The sequence below is a fragment of the Pteropus medius genome, unplaced genomic scaffold, assembly GCF_902729225.1.
Source record: "Pteropus medius unplaced genomic scaffold, Ma_sr-lr_union100, whole genome shotgun sequence".
Classification (NCBI taxonomy): Eukaryota; Metazoa; Chordata; class Mammalia; order Chiroptera; family Pteropodidae; genus Pteropus; species Pteropus medius.
This window is the reverse complement of record NW_024340696.1, coordinates 5,609,589-5,618,091: the sequence shown is the minus strand read 5'-3', so window position 1 is coordinate 5,618,091 and position 8,503 is coordinate 5,609,589. Positions and strand designations below refer to the sequence as shown.

Sequence of the window (8,503 nt, the reverse complement as noted above, 5' to 3'; positions counted from 1 at the left end):
AAAAAAAAAAAAAAAAAGACTGTTTTCTCCATTTAGCTAATCACTCTAAAGTTATCCAATAATGAAGAGAAAACACCATTCATTGGGCTTCAAGCTTATTCCTACTTGGGAACTCCCACCTCTTTTTTCTTAATAATGTATATAGCAATAGATGAGCACTATTACCTAAAAATATCATTAAAAATAAAATTGAGTTCAAACCTGGGCATTTAGCTCACAGATTTGAGTAAGGGGCCCTCGAGAAATCCAAATATCAGATTCTCTGTGGAATGGGTAGGGAGTTTAGTTTCCTGATAGAAGGAGATGCTAGTAGTTTTTCTCATATAAGTGGTTTCAAAGGACAGTGAGGATTCCAGTAAGTATGGGATAATATAACCATTTTTAAAAAATAACACATGACACACAGGACAAAATGGAGAACTGTAGTAAATTTTTATCTAAGTCAGGAATTGGCAAATATTTTTTGGTAAAAGGGCAAATAGGACATATTTCAGGCTATTGCATATTCTTGTTTTATTTTTTCAAACACTATAAGAATGTGTACATTCTTATACAACCTCATGGGCTATAGAAAAACAGATTGTAGACCATATTTGGCCCACAGACTGTAGTTTGCCCATCCTTGATCAAGTTATCTAAGTCATGCTTTTACTACAGTGGACTATAACAATACTTAAATATAGAAAATGGTTCTCTTTTTTCTTATCACATATAAAGTTAAACTTATCATTCAAATATATACTAGGTATCTTCTTTGTGCCTGCTGTACTAGAGGGTACAAAGAACACCATGAATTTCCAGACCATAAGGAAAAGTGAGATAATTATGAAAGTAAACAAAAGTAAAGCTAGGTACAAATGGCATTGATAGTTGTCTGAGAGGCTCCAGGACACTTCTTTAGAGAAGATGGCTATTTGAGTAAGTCTTAAAGGATTTATGACTAATGCTGCTGAATACATATTGATTTCATCTTATTTTCCTTCCTCACTAATACAACATTGATTTCTTCAAGCAAGCATGTGACTAGTAATCAGCTATATTTCACCACTTCCCTTGTAGCTAAGATTAGTGTGTGATATACTATTAGCCAATCAAATATATTTGGAAGTCACTGGATGGAGAACTTTTTACAAAGGAGATAGAGTTAGCTACCCTATGATGTTTTCTCTTTTCGATTTTTCCTGCCTGGAATGTAGATGTGGTATTGGTGTTGAAGCAGTTATTTCGCGAACATGAGGCAAAAGGCAGAAGACAAAAATCTAAAAAGCCCGGGCTCCCCATGGTTCTGTGAAATCATATTACCGGTACTGGACAGTCATGTCTGGACTTGTTTTTACACAAGAAAAATAAATTCCTTACTTAGGAGTAAACTTCTATTTGCCAGCTTTTCTGGATACAGATAGGTTGGATCACAAGAGAAATATCTGTGAAAGGTCATTCCAAGGAGAGGGGGCAGAGTGAGCCAAGGAACTACAATTTAGAAGTATGGAGTTTGAACAATAGAAACTACTTGGAGCAAAAGGCTATGAGAGAGAACAGGTTAAAAGAAATTAAAAGGTGTATCATTACCAGATCATGCCCAAAAGTGTTTGGGCTTTGTTCTGTTATAAATGGAAAATTTAAAATATTTTTTCAGACAGGATATTGACAAGGGGGATAATATTGACAGTTATGGTGTATTGGAAGCAGGTAAAAGGACTAGAATTAGAGAAATTGTTTGAAGCATTTCATAGTAATTCAGATTAAGAATAAATGAAAACAGTGGGAATGAAAGTGTAGAATGAAAAGGGAGGAGGATAGATGTGAAATGCTGCAAAGTTATATTTGAAATTGCTCCTCAGTTTATGTCCTCATAAATTTTTGTTTTCTTTGGCTCTTTTATTAAAAGTCATTTTATAGAGAACGACTTTGTTTCATGCTTTTATAAGAAACAAATTCTTCTATGAGCTTGCTTAAAAAGAGCAATTACTATAATCTATTAAAGATGATCAAGAAATGCAATACATAACACAGTTTTTCACATGGATACCCATTTGTAAATGTGGATATGTTTACCAGGCAGGCAAATATACCAAGTTTTCTTCTTTCCACAAGGCTATGCTTTTTCAGTGGGTGGCAAGCAGACAGAGAGATAGAGAAGATTCTGGTTTCACAGCAAAAAATGTCAATGGGGATGATGGAGAACCCAGAGGCAAAATAGAAGCAGGAGAAATTATACACATATATTCTATTTTGTTTATCTTGTTATTCTTTTACGTATTTAATCTGCTTTATTTATAAACTGATGGATTATTCACTTGCTAAAATTACTTGTCAAGAATCAAAGGCAAAAGATATCTCAAAATATCAACATAGACAGAATAAACATATATAGCTTTCAAGCTTATCTTTTTTATGCGGAGAACATATCTACTTTTGTAAATACATTTTACATTTTTATTAAGCTATTAAATAAAAATTTACAATGTTCAGATATTATGTTTATATTGCTTCAGATATAATTACTTTTTTAATTATGGAAGAGTACAAATTGTCACATAGGTTAATATGGAGAAAGAGGTTTTGTCTTGTTTTCGTTTCACATTATATAACTTTGGGTTGTTTGACTATTTATGTTGGTCACATATGACATTTACAAGTAAAATTGTTTAAGAAGGAAACTGATATAATGATACACTCAACACCTGGCATAGAGTGGGCACACGGTCTGTGACTTCTTTCCCTTAGAGAAGCAGTTCAGCACAGTGATTGAGGATTACATGACATGATGTATATAAAGCATTTAGCACAGTGCTTGGTGCTGCCCAATAAATACTGGTTATTACTATCATCTTGAAAGAAAATACATTTTACAAATTGGTCCTGGCCTGATTTTTCAAAAGACTGTAGGATGTATTTATCCCACAATAATAGTCCTTTATTTAAAGTAGACTATAATCATGTGTCCCCTTTATCCTCTCCTCTAAATTTACTCAATTTTTCATATGATTTTTCATAAGACATGATATCTGGATTCTGTACCTTTCAGGATGTATTCCAGTTTAGAAGTGTCTTTCAAAGTATTGGGATCTAAATTATATAAGATACCATAGATGTAATATTTCCAGTACAAAAAAAAAAACCAGAAAAATTAGTACCTTCTATGAAGGTAGTGAATATCTAGAAGATTTTTCATTTTTGCTTTATTATTATTATTATTTTTTTACCTTGAGAGTTTTAAAGAATAGTGGTAACTGCTTATGGGATCTTATGCTAGTACAACTAATTTGGTTCTAAAATAAGAATATTTATTTTAATTATATTGATGGTAAGGTTACAATAATAGTAATAATAGTAAAAGTAACAGTTTACATTTACTGAATGCCTTCTTCATGTCAGTCATTGTTTTAAGTACTTCATGTACAATAACTCATTGAATCTTCATTACAACCTAATGAAAAATCTGCAATTATCCAAATAAGCAGCAGAAGAAAGAGGTTAGGGATATTACCATAGAGATGATAGTAGAAGCCATCTTAAGTTCTTCTAGTGAATAAGACAATCAAGAAAAAAAATTCTCATTTATTTTTATCATCAAAGTTTCATGTGTATTGGTGTATATTCTAAAATCAACTCATTTTCAATAATAATCTTTAAACCCCAAGCTCTTTCCACAACCACTGTGGAAATGGATATCTGAGGAGAGATGCAGTTCAAAGAGATATATAGTAATCAGGACTGTGGCTGATTACCCTAGTGTTGTGTATTGAAGTGAACATAGGTCATTGCTGAAGTTAGATTGTTTGAGTATCTTATGAAGAATTTGGTGGGACTCTTCTGGCAATCGCTTTCTCATCGGCGCACTTTAGACAGATGTATTATCCAAAACAAAGCATGAAGAAATGTGAGGAAAACTTTCCTCTTTAACTTTCTTGGAGATATATGATGAAAGAAAATTAAAAAAAAGAAAAAAAGTAAGGATCCATCCAGTATTTGAGCTCTTTCTAAATAATCTATGGAAAGCCTTGCATGAGTTGCAATTTGTTTGAAATCTGATTTCTAATTTAGTCTCACGCTCAACTGTTCAAAAAAAATTGAACTTCCTATATTTAAGTATCGTATTTCGATTTATTTGATAATGCTTCTGGAAAAGGAGAAAAAAAAGAAAAAAAATATATATAGCATCATGTATTAGTGGGACCTCTTTGCTTTGGTGGAACATTCAGTTTATTTTTTTTTATACTTGAATCATTTGGCTTCTTCTATTATTCCAGAATTATCATGTAGTTTAAAATATTACATTGGTTTTTTTGATAGAAGAATTAGAACTAATTTCTGTCCTTTTCAAAGAAAAACAAACTAGTTAAGGGTGACTCTATCTGATGGGATAGTTTTCTTTCATCATCCCATCTGTGTGTGTATTGTGTTGTGTGTGTGTGTGTGTGTGTATGTGTGTGTGGCTTGTGTATTGTGGCTGGTTGTGTCTCCCAGCATACCACTTGTTTTCTCAGAGGAGGTATGGTTGCTTGAATTCCTGTTTTGTATAAGTAGATTATTTGTTTTAGTGATTATCTTACTTCAGCGATTGGTGTGGTTTTGTCTTTCTTTAATCTTTTAAAAAATTTGATAAATTAAAATTTTGTTAGCTGGTTTCTCCAGCACTGTTTGAAAAATCAAGAAAGTATCTCTGAAAGTCAAAATAAAAGGAACTTAGAACTAGAACTCTAGAACCATAAAGAAACAACCTGCGATATCACTAGGTTCAGTGCAAGGAAAATGGAAGCTCAGAGACGTTCGGTGTGATTTGTCTAAGCCCACACTGCTTGTTAGTGGGAGAGGCAACCTCAAACCTAGGTTTATCAGTACAGTATACACATATAAAGTGAAGATTTTCTAATTATAATAAAAGAGAGCGCAAAAAATTTCTCTAAAGCTAATGACAAGTAATTTGAATCATAGGTTTCGGATGGGATTCTCAGGAAGTTGATATAGAAACTTCATAGTGACTATACATAAAATTAAAATTGATGGAGACTAATATACTGAGAAGGCTGATTCATCTACCAGATTACTCACCACCCAAAATAAACAGTTATCATTTCTGAATTGTTTTTTTTGTTTGTTTGTCTGTTTTTATTTGGATGAGAAGAATAGAGTGGACTCATGTTACCAAAGTCAGTTAAATTCCATCTTCCTTTCCTTAGGTTGGTCATCAGACCTGCTATGATATAGCAGAATCCTCTAATGTTTTTGACCTCCTGCTTCTAAGTGGTAGGATCAGAAAATGATCAAAATGTAAGAAACATGCATATTGTCTGGGTGTATGTATATAAGGCATATCTATAAAACCATTTATTGAGCACTTTATATGTTCTAGCCACTCTGCTAATGCTTTCTGTTGTGTTAACTTTATTTAATCTTCCTGACAACCCCCTGAGATTGGTGTCATCACTTCCATTTTATAGGTGATCTTGAGCTTGGAGAGGTGAAGTAACTGACTTGAAAGCAGGAGGAAATAGGAATTCTTGACTACTGCATGGAGCTACATCATGGAGAATCTATGGCTGAATAATTTTCCAGGCAATAATTTCAATTGACCAAAAATGTACTATTAAAATAGTAGCTCAGTCTCAAGATTGTTGGTTGTTAGTTGACCTCACTATCTGACGTTTCATCGTTACAAGGTGAGGACAGAAAGTTGTTTCCCAGATATTACATCAGTAAGGTTTAAAAATATTACTATTCTTTTATATGTCAACCTTTAAATCATAAAACTCAATTAATTTTCACTTGGTAGGTTTGACCAGACTGTATATGTAGTGTCTGAACTTTAATAGTGCTTGAATACAGACATACACAACATTTGCTACATAAGGCCCTTTAACTTAGAGATTGTTGTTGTTTTTTTTTAAATTTGATTTAATAAGTGATTGAGCCATGTAATAATTCATGAATATATTCTCATATGAATAATAAATTCTATAAAACCATTAGAAGAACCAGTTCATTCTCTTGAGTAAGCTCACCATTCTTCCTGTTATCCTGTTTAAAGTATCTAATTTTGTGCAAACACTTTCTTCCCAAATTACAGAAAGGGAAACTTTAGCTTTACTCTGGTGGAATTGCCACATTCAGATTAGAACTCAAATAATTGAGGTGTTTGTTTACTGATGCAATTCAGAGTACTGGTGCTAGATTGTAAGGAAATTTCTCAATCTTTGAACTAGAACATATATATTCATTATGAGAAATTTTATGTTTTTAATAAAATCAATTCAAAATACTTGTCATTTTTCTTCTTATGCTACATTCAGGGAGCGAAACAATTGAAAGAGTACACAATGGACTTTACTGACCAGTATTCTAAAAACAAATGTTATAACCAGATTTTTGAGGTGTAACTAATGGCCAAGGTCTAATATGCAATCACCTCTTTCTTTGGGCTGGGTTGTGGATTATTCAGTGAACATTTCCAGCCAGAACCCTTTCTCCCCTATCACCCAGTCTGTTTTATAGACAGGATTCTCTCTGTCCCCCTCTGTATGCTTTCTGGACCAGCTTAGGGCTTGCAAAGTAATTTGACTACTAGACTAAGCCAAACATAATTGGGAAGGAGAAGCTGCCAAGAAGCAATCAGATCCACTGCATTCCAAAGTCAAGTCTGTTCCAAATGCCCGTTGGACCATCCCCCTCACAACCCGCGTGGCTATGAGATCCATGTGACTAGATTTCTAACTGGATGATCCCCCACCCCCAGTGCATAGACCTGAATCCACAAGCTCTTGAAATAAGGAAGGTTGAGCTCAATCATACCTGTTCTCAGATGTGCTTTAGGCGCCAAACTGCACAAAATACACCAAAGAAAGAAAACGTCAGCTTTGATCCTAAATGTCCTTTGGGGAGGGAGCCTCCTGGTTCCTGTCACATCCCAGATTGATCTGCCCGGGTTTCCTTATGTCTGATGTAGTGTTATTACCTGGAAGCCTTTCTTTCTGCTCCTGGCAACTCCACTGCGGCCCTGCCCCCAGACACAGCTGAGGTTTGCAAACGAGGAAGGATGTCCCAATCTGAAGGTGTAGCAACTACTGAAAGGAGCTTGGAGATTTAAAATTTAAAAAAAGAAAAGAAAAGAGCTTTTATGGCCTAGAGAGGAAGCAGATAGAAAGGAAAAAAATTCTTTAACTACTGCAAGTGCCTGAAAACACAAAACCCCAGGACTCAGTGAAGAGCCTTACCTTAATTAAGAATCTTTCCTGGTAGAAGGATGAGCAGGTCTCACCTGTCTTGTCTCCTGTCCCTGAGCCAACAGCAGCAACAGAAGCAAGTGAAGGAGCTCTTTCACTCCTGTCTCACTTGTTCACAGTGACAGCTCTTTTATTGCAAAACTCACTTGGAGAAAAGGCATTGAGATACACATTTGACAGGGAGGAGCTACCAGCTCTCACCTGAGCAAGAGGTGAAGTGGTATCTACTTGTTCATAGAATTTTCCATGTGAGCCTTTTTAGAAGAAGCTTGATTAGTTGTCAGGAGCTGGTGGGAAGGCGTTGATGGGTCCCCTTGAGCACGATGCCCTCCTTTCTCTGCAGCTTTGGCTGGAACAAATAGTAGCTGCCAGAGAGCATGAGACTTTTCTGAAGGCACCTGGTTGCCCAGTGACTTGACTCACAACACACAGCCCTTAGGGCAACAAAAGTGAAAGGCCAGAGTGGGCAGCATGCCAGAGACCCAGAGCCTGGCTGCCAGGCATTCAGATGAGAAGCTCCCAGTGTAGGGGGAGGGCTGGTGCACAAGCCTCAAGTCTTAGTTCAGATTCCATTAAAAGAAAGTCTTCAGGTGGCAATGAAAGTCCAGGAAAGAGGAACATGAGCCCTTTGTCTTCCTCCCACACCACCACTCTTCCCAGGATTCCCAAGGAGCCTCAGACTGCAACTTGTTGCTTCTTGCCTGAAGGACACTCACAGCTGTGGCACTCAGATAGGCAGGAACAAAAGAGCTAGCCATAGAGAGAAAATGAAGCTCAATTCTCCCGTGGCCTGATCTATGATTTGTTGCCCAGGACAGCATCCTCTTTCAGAACTGCAGCATCCTTCTCTCAGCGATGCCTTGTTGGCTCCTTCACATCAAAATGTAAACTGTGTCCCTTCCCGTAGTCCACTCCTCCATCTTCATCCTTCCTTCCTCCAAGTCCAGGTCAAATTACTGACACCCAGCGTCCAGTGACAATAACAGCAGATTTTGTTTCCTACGTAGGGGAGGAGAGTGTGTTTCTGTGAGGTGCCCTCATAAACAATGCCAGCCTTTTAAATCCACAGGAATTGAGTTTACAGAAATGCCAGAAGCAGTCAGTTAATTATATTTTAAAAATTCAGATTCCATAATAGAAATATGCTCAACTAATTTTTATTTCACACTTGGTGCTTAGTAGCAATTACTGGAATAAATTGACTTAAATTCTGGTTCCAGCTTTAAGAAAGTTGTTGAAAAATGTATTGTATGTTCATGGTTTCTAAATCTAGAGTAAAA

At 35.7% G+C, this 8,503-nt stretch overlaps 1 protein-coding gene across 1 annotated transcript in view; it reads right to left on the bottom strand.

Moving 5' to 3' along the window:
* BBOX1 (gamma-butyrobetaine hydroxylase 1) overlaps positions 1–8,159 on the bottom strand; it is a 62,485-nt gene extending 54,326 nt beyond the window's left edge. Inside the window, exon 1 of the mRNA XM_039866017.1 lies at positions 7,215–8,159. The gene's annotated coding sequence lies outside the window, so the exon portion shown is untranslated. The remainder of the gene's footprint in view (positions 1–7,214) is intronic.
* Between the last annotated feature and the right edge of the window lie 344 nt (positions 8,160–8,503).